Here is a 7,821-nt window from a genome sequence, read left to right as displayed (position 1 = left end):
GTAAACCCCACTTGGTCATTATGTATTATCCTTTTTATAAATTCTTGCATCTGATTTGCTTAATTTTGATAAAGAATTTTTTCGTCTATGTATAGAGGTACGTAGTTTTCTTTTCCTGTATTATCTTTGTCTGGTTTTGGTATCAGAGTAATGTTAGCCAGATAGAATGAGTTAGAATATTCCCTCCTTTTCAATTTTTTGTAAGAGTATAGAATTGGTATTATTTTTTCTTAAATGTTTGGCATAATTCACCGGCGATATCATGTGTACCTGGACTTTTTTTGTGGGAAGATTTTTCATGAAAAATACGACTTATTTAATAGATGTTGAGCTATACACCTTATGTATTTCTTCTTGAGTGAGCTTTGGTAGTTGTATTTTTCAAGGAGTAAGTACATTAATCTAATCAAACAAGTCAAATTTATTGATGTAAAGTTGTTTATAACATTACATTGTTATATTTTAATAACTGTTTAAACGATATTAATTTTACCTCTCATTCCTGATATTGGTAAATTGTGTCCTCGTTTTTTCCCCTTATCACTATGGTTAGAAGTTTATCAATTTTACTGATCTCAAAAAGAAGCTTTTGTTTTACTGATGGTTTTCTATTGCTTTTCTATTTTCCATTTTCTTGATTTCTATTGTTTATTATTTCCTTTCTTCTGCTCACATTAAGTTTAATTTCTCTTTGTTTTCTAGTTTCTTAAGATAGAATGCTAAAGTGGATCTTGGTGCTATAAATTTTTTTCTAAGTACTATTTTAGCACAAATTTTGATATGTTGTGTTTTCATTTTCACTCAGTACAAAATACTTTTCCTTATGATATCTCTTTGATTCCAAGAAGTATGTTATATGGTCTCCAAATACTTGGAGATTTTCCAGATATTTTTCTGTTGTTGATTTCTAATTTAATAACATTACTGACAGAGAACATATTTTTCAATGACTTGAATCTTTTTAAATTATTAAGATTTATTGTGTGACCCAGTATGTTTCAGGTTCACCTAAAACAATGTGTTTTCTAATAAGAATTGCTGTATAAAAAAATAAATTAAAAAAAAACCTTGAAGTATAAAATTCAGAACACTGTATCAATATACTTCTGTGTCTTCTAGGGTACCTGTAAACCAGAGATTGTATTTGAATAAAGGGAAAGGAGAAAGAAAAGAACTCCTTAAACTTCAGTTTAGCACACACACACACAAAAATAAAATAAAACAAGGTGTTTTCTGCTGGGGTATTTTTTTTGGGGGGGTGTAGTTCATTCTATAACTTTTAATTATATCAGATTGGTTGATGTTGTTATTATAGTATTCTATACCTTTACAGATTTTCTATTTGTTCCTGCTGTTATTGATTTAGGTGTGTCAAAACTGCTGACTGTAATTGTGGATTTGTCTATTTTTACTTGCAGCTTCATATTTTGCTTCAGGTATTTTGAAACTCTGTTACTAGAAGTGTAAGTGTTAAGGTTTGTTATGGTTTCTTGATGATTTTTTTAAATCATTATAATCTGACTCTCTTTGTTCCTGCCATCGTCTTTGTTTTTATGTTGCCTAATATCAAGATGGCTACTAGTGCTTTCCTTTGATTTGAATGGGACATTCCTCTGCCCATCTTTTTACTTTTAACTTATTTCTGTCTTTATATTTAACATGAGTTTCTTGTTAAACAGCATATAGTTGTTTTACCCTTTTATCCAAATTTACAATCTTTGCCTTTTAATTGGAGTGTTTAGACTATTTACATTTAATGTTATTACTGATATGGTTTAGTTTAAATATTCCATCTTGCTATGTGTTTTCTATTTGTCTCATGTATTCTTGTTCACTTTTCCCTCTTTTTTTGGACTGAGTATATTTTATGATTCCATTTTGCCTCTTTTGTTGATTTATTAACTATAACTCTTTGTTTTGACAATGAAGAGCTTCCTTTAGTGCTTACAGTATATAGCTTGTGCTAGTAACATGATATGTTTTACTTTATATATATTATAAATCCCACAACACATTATCATTTTTACTTTAAGCAGTCAATTATCTTTTGGGGATATTTAAGTAATAAGAACAAAAGCCTTTATATTTGCGCATGTATTTATCATTTCCATTGCTTTTTATTTCTTTGTGTAGATCCAGGTTTCTATGTGGTATCACTTTCCTTCTGCTTGAAGGACTTCCTTCAGCACTTACTGTAGTCCAGCTTTGCTCGTAGTGAATTCTTTCAGCTTTTGCATGTCTGAAAAAGTCCTAAACAGTAAAAAGATCAGTAGTTGCCAGGGGTTGGAAGTAGGAGGGGAGGGATGAATGGGCAGAACATAGAGGATTCTTAGTGTAGTGAAAATACTCTGTGTGATACCATAATGATGGATACATGCCATTATTCATTTGTTTAAATCTATAGAATGTCCAACACCAAGAGTGAATGGTAATGTAAACCATGGACTTTGAGTAATTATGATGTATCAGTGTAGGTTCATCAATTGTAATGAATGTGCCACTCTGGTGGGGGCTATTGATAACAGGGGAGGCTGTGCATGTGTTGGGGCAGGAAGTGTATGGGAAATCACTGTACCTTTCAATTTTACTGGGAGCCTAAAACCACTCTAAAAAATAAAGTCTTAATTTTTTAAAAAGTCCTTAACTTACTTTTATTTTTGAAAAATATCCTTGTAGGGTTAGGGTAGAGAATTCTAATACTTTAAAGATGTTGCTTTATTGTCTACTTGCTTTCATTATTTCCAGCGTATGGGCTTGCATCCATATATCTGTTCTTCTGCATGTAATTATTTTCTTCTAGCTGCTTCTAACAGTTTCCTTCTTATCACTGGTTTTAAGTAATTGGCTTATATGTGCCAGGCTGTAGTTTTAATTATATATACTTTGTGCTTAGGTTGTTAAGCTTCTTTGATATGTGTGTTTAATAGTTTTCATCAAGTTTGCAAAAATTTAAGCCACTATATTTTCAAATATTTTTTTCTGTCCTTTCCCTTTCAGGAACTCCAATTGCTCATGCACTCAGTCACCTAAAATTGTCTATTTCATTAATCCTTTGTTCATTTTTTTGTCAGTCTTTTTCCTCTGTGTGTTTCATTTTGAACAATTTCTATTACTATATCTTCAAGTTTACTATCTTTTCTTCTGAAATGTCACCTGTCATATTTCCATCCTGTGTATTTTACAAAGCAGACATGGTAATTTTTACTTCTAGAAATTCAAATTGGGTCTTTTTTATATCTTCTATTTAAATCTTCAGTCTTTCCTTTAGCCTTTTGAATACATAGAATCTGGTTATAATAACTTTCTAGTGCCATTTGTATCATATTTGGACTAGTTTTGATTGGTTTTCCTTCTCATTATAGATTGTATTTTCCTTCTTCTTCACATACTTGACAATTTTTTGTGGGTGCCAGGCATTGTGATTGCTGGGTATTGTTGTATTTCTAAAAAAATACTCTCAAACTTTGTACTCAAGTGCTGTTAAAGTATTTGACAATAGTTTAGACCTTTGGGGTCTTTTTAAAGCTCTGTTGTGTGAGGTTATAGCAATGTTTATTTGCCCCCACTCTTGAGGCAACACTCTTCTTAGTTCTCTAACCGATGCCAAGGAATTATAAAATTTTCCATTTCGGTCACTGGGGACAAGCATGATTCCTGGTCTTAAATGATTCCTTGGTACTATTGACTTTAATCCATCTGGGTGGTTCTTTCCCTGGCCTCAGGTAGTTTCCTCACATGAATGTGTCATTGGCAAAGCCCATTAACAATTCCTAGGTAGTAAAAATAGGATCTGGGTAATAAAGTCCAATCTTTTATTCTTCCTTTGTGCTTAGTCTAGTTTCACTTGCTCATAGGGTGCTGTGTGCAGAGGCCTCGCACCTGGCACTTCAGACCAGAGCTCCTAGTGCAAAATAGCTGCATAGGCTGTGTACAAAAATGCTGTGCATGACACCGCAATTCAAGGCAGTGGCAGTGGGCCGTGTGCAGAGATGATGCACCCGGCACTGCGGTCTGGAGCTGTAAGCGGCACAGCTGCACCCAAACTGCAAGAACTCTGTCTCCCTCCCTGGTGAGGAGAATCCTACAATGCAGCCCCAAAGATGGCCTTTCAGGAAGAGTGTCTGCTCTAGAGCATGAGCTTGCACTTCTCCATTCTTTGATCAAAGAATAAAGCTGTCTTTTGCTTCTGAACCAAACTTGGTCTCCTTCTATTGGTGAGAGTAACACTGGAAGGAAGGACCCTTGTTGGTGTCCAACGTGGGAGGGTTGGTAACAAATGGACTACTTGCTATGGTAGAGACCGTTGCAGATCTTTGGAGCTCTCTTTCTGTGCATTTCTCTCCTCTTCAGTATCCGGCCATGCAAACACCAGTCATCTTGACTTTCCTAAACTCCTAGCTCTGTCTCTTTAACTCAGAGTATTCGATGGGCTTTGCCTGGATTTCCTCTCCCTGCGTCACAACCTGGGAACTTTCTCTGAGAAATAAGCTGGAGCATTGATAAGGCTCCCCTCATTTGTTTCATGTCTTTCGGAGGTCCCTTCCCTTTATTTCTAATGGTAAGGGACCCTTCCCATTAGAAGTAAAGGGAAGGGACCCTTCCCATTAGAAGTAAAGGGAAGGGACCCTTCCCATTAGAAGTAAAGGGAAGGGACCCTTCCCATTAGAAGTAAAGGGAAGGGACCCTTCCCATTAGAAGTAAAGGGAAGGGACCCTTCCCATTAGAAGTAAAGGGAAGGGACCTCCGAAAGACATGAAACAAATGAGGGGAGCCTTATCAATGCACCAGCTTATTTCTCAATAAAGAAATAAGTTATTTATTTCTCAATAAACCTTTCTAAATAAAGGTCCCTTCCCTTTATTTCTAATGTATTGACAACCACGGTTTTACATATTTTGTCTGGTGTTTTAGTTCTTTCAAACAAGATGGTAAATTTGCTCCCTGTTACTACATTTTGTCCAGCAGTCTTGCTCTTCTTCTTAATATTTTTTTATGCCAACAACTTCTTTGTGTGTTGAGCAGTTCTCAGGTAATTATAGTTATTGATATTTATTTAAGTCTACCTTCCCTCCTCAATCATAACCTCTAAAGGGCACAAACCTTTATATGTTTATCTTTATATTCTCAGTACTAACATAATGCCTAATGCAGAGTAGAGGTTTAATAAATGCTTGTTGAATTAATGAAAGTAAAATAAGAGTAAGCACATGTTTCTGTGATGGTCTGTTACATGTTTTACATATAAGTATATAATACATATTTTATATTACATATATGCAAGTGTGTATGTATGAATATGTGAGGGTGTGAGTGTATATTCCTTCCATTGCACTTACAGTTCTGGAATTCTCTTCCTTACACAGCTGAGAGATGCTTAGTAAAAGCTTTTTTGCAGCAAAGAAAGGTTGATTAGGTTTTACTTCAGCAAAATGAACAACAAGATTGATGCTCAAAATGTAAAGGTGTTACCTTCCCAGCCTTTACTCACTCTGAATATTAATAAGCATATAAGTATGACTGTTGAATATTAACAAATACTACTTCCAAGACCCAGAAAGGAAAAGTCTATAATAAATGTTACATATCTTATGTGTGTCTCTTTATAATTTTGTTGTAAAAATAAAATAACTTGCAATTACTTTGCAAAATAAATATGTGGAAATATGTTCTTGTGTCTGTAACCATCACAGTTGGAAAGAAGTCTTTAGAACAGTTATGTCTGCTCCTAGGCTAGCTTCATTCAGAGCTCCCAGGGAGTAAGGCCTGAGAGAGAGCAGATCCTTCTTTAGTAAGCATGAAATTTGGTAACCTTAGCCCTGACCTTTAATCTGCGAAAACGGTGAGACAGAGGCATTTCTCTGGGACAGCTGAGAGGATACAGACCATTAAAATTAACAGTGGATGAACTCGTTCCATTACTTTTAATAACATTATATCTGTGTTTGTCTGCTTGATGTAATGATAACTAAGTAAAGGAGAATTAATTCCACATATTATCTACATAAAGGATAATGAGGGAAATCAGTTTCCTCTAAGGAAGTTTCATTAAATTTGGGTATAAGCCAATCTACTTTAGATTGGTCCCTGGCTTTTGGATGACTTTCAAGCCTTGAGGCTCAGAGAGAGCGTACAGGGCCATTTTTGAATCTCAGGGAAGCAGACGCAGAAGGTTTCAGAAGACACTTGTCACTGAAATTCCCTTCCCTTCTGGAAAGCAAACTGCTAGTTTGTTGACCATCAGGTGCAAAATATAATTTTTTTCCCACATAACAACATCGTGTCTGCTGAGATAGTTTTAATTCATATGATTTGTGCCTGAATTATTTGATCCGTGGGTCTGATGGCTCCTTGAGGCATTTCAAGTAATGAAAACAACAAACAAGCCAATAGATAGTGAATTAATAAATATTCAGTGTCAATAAGGAGAAATATTTTGCAATTTTTTTTTTCACACAAGAAGGTTAAAGCAATGTCTTCCAAGTTAGTTACCAGTTTTGAAAGTCTGTTGAACTCAGTTGAACTCACACAGAGTATTGACTTTTATATGTAGCTAATGATTCTTGCAGTGAAATATAACATTTGCCATTTTCATGTAGGTATAGAATATAATTAATTTTGTATTAACAAAGTTAACTGAGCAAGCAATTTGATGTCTCAAAGACAAAAAAGCAAATTCACAAAGATATCCTTACTTTAAATTGAAAGCAAAATTTCATCAAAGGTAAATTGCACCTAAATTGTCTTGTTCAAAAAATGTTAGCGATCCTTAAAATGTTTCCTGTCACATACAGCATTCTTATGTACTAAAACAAAACTAACTCAGACTAGATGGGGAAGAACAAGTGTAAAATAGCAAGCATGTTGAATTTCAGGATTTATTTTAATGGTGATTCAGTTTATTACTTTTAAACTACTACTACAACTCATATAATAATTATAACTCAGTGTAGGCTACAGGGTTAGTGCTGAATGGATGTACTTATAGCCTAAAATAATAAAATCAAAGAATTGAGGGAACCATTGAATCAGATTCAGAGTTGAAAGGATCCTGCTTTACTAAATGAAATTAAAGTAACTGAATGAACATTTAAGTACTTTTAACTTAAAAAACACAAAGTAAAACAAAAATCTTATTCCTGGGACTTCCCTGGTGGTCCAGTGGTTAAGACTTCACCTTCCAATGCAGGGGGTGATGGTTTGATCCCTGGTCGGGGAGCTAAGATCCCACATGCCTCGCGGCCAAAAAACCAAAACATAAAACAATAGCAATATTGTAACAAATTCAATAAGGACTTTAAAAATGGTCTGCATCCAAAAAAAAATCTTAAAAAAAAAAACAATCTTATTCCCATTTCCAAGAGCTCTGCAAGATTGTTTATTCTCAAGTATTTTTCCCGTTTATATTTTGCTACAAAATTAATTTATTCATCTGTATTAAGAAGAACATCCTAATCAAAGATAACCTTCAGTGTTCACCTTGTCTGAATTTCTTCAAATTCCAAATTGGTGGAGCCCACATGAATCAAGTCTTGCTGTATTTACAATTCCAGAGTAAATAACACAGCAATGGAATGCGAGTTTCTTTGGGGAATTGAATTATTCACAAAATGAGTAATTGAGCTAATCCCATAAGTAGATTTTCAGTTTACAATTATTATGAACTTAATCGTTATGGTTACTTGGGATCCTGAAGAATTTACTAATAGGACTTTATGAAAATGAAACAAATGTGGAGGATGATATAATATGGCTAGAAAAAGGTTGTGGCCCAGTAGATCCTGAATGAAATAACTGTTGAATGACGGTGAAAAGTTTGTATTA

General features: G+C 34.3%; 1 long non-coding RNA gene across 1 annotated transcript in view; it reads left to right on the top strand.

The window, feature by feature from the left end:
- LOC309635098 overlaps window positions 1–7,821 on the top strand; it is a 536,898-nt gene that overhangs the window by 438,814 nt on the left and 90,263 nt on the right. The gene's annotated exons all lie outside the window — the stretch shown is intronic.

This window comes from Balaenoptera borealis, assembly GCF_965194805.1.
Source record: "Balaenoptera borealis genome assembly, chromosome: 9".
Lineage (NCBI taxonomy): Eukaryota > Metazoa > Chordata > Mammalia > Artiodactyla > Balaenopteridae > Balaenoptera > Balaenoptera borealis.
The sequence above is the reverse complement of the archived record's forward strand: the minus strand, read 5'-3'. Positions and strand labels throughout refer to the sequence as shown.